Source organism: Lupinus angustifolius, chromosome LG19, assembly GCF_001865875.1.
Source record: "Lupinus angustifolius cultivar Tanjil chromosome LG19, LupAngTanjil_v1.0, whole genome shotgun sequence".
Classification (NCBI taxonomy): domain Eukaryota; kingdom Viridiplantae; phylum Streptophyta; class Magnoliopsida; order Fabales; family Fabaceae; genus Lupinus; species Lupinus angustifolius.
Genome location: NC_032027.1, coordinates 2,199,045 through 2,199,270, shown reverse-complemented (window position 1 = coordinate 2,199,270; position 226 = coordinate 2,199,045).

Genomic DNA, 226 nt, shown 5'->3' with positions numbered 1-226 from the left:
CTCTTTGTGGACGTAATATTGTTTAGTAATAAATATAAGTGATCATCATTGCACCATTTCAGGACATACACTAAAAGGAGGATTTTAGACCTTGGTGTTTGGAGTTAATCAAAGTAAAATAAAAGAATTTGTCTAAGTAGTTCAAATTCATAACAAGTTGAGAAATATTTTCATCATTCAAAATGATCTTGTCTCCTAAAGAATTTGTTAATATTTAGTTTATGTT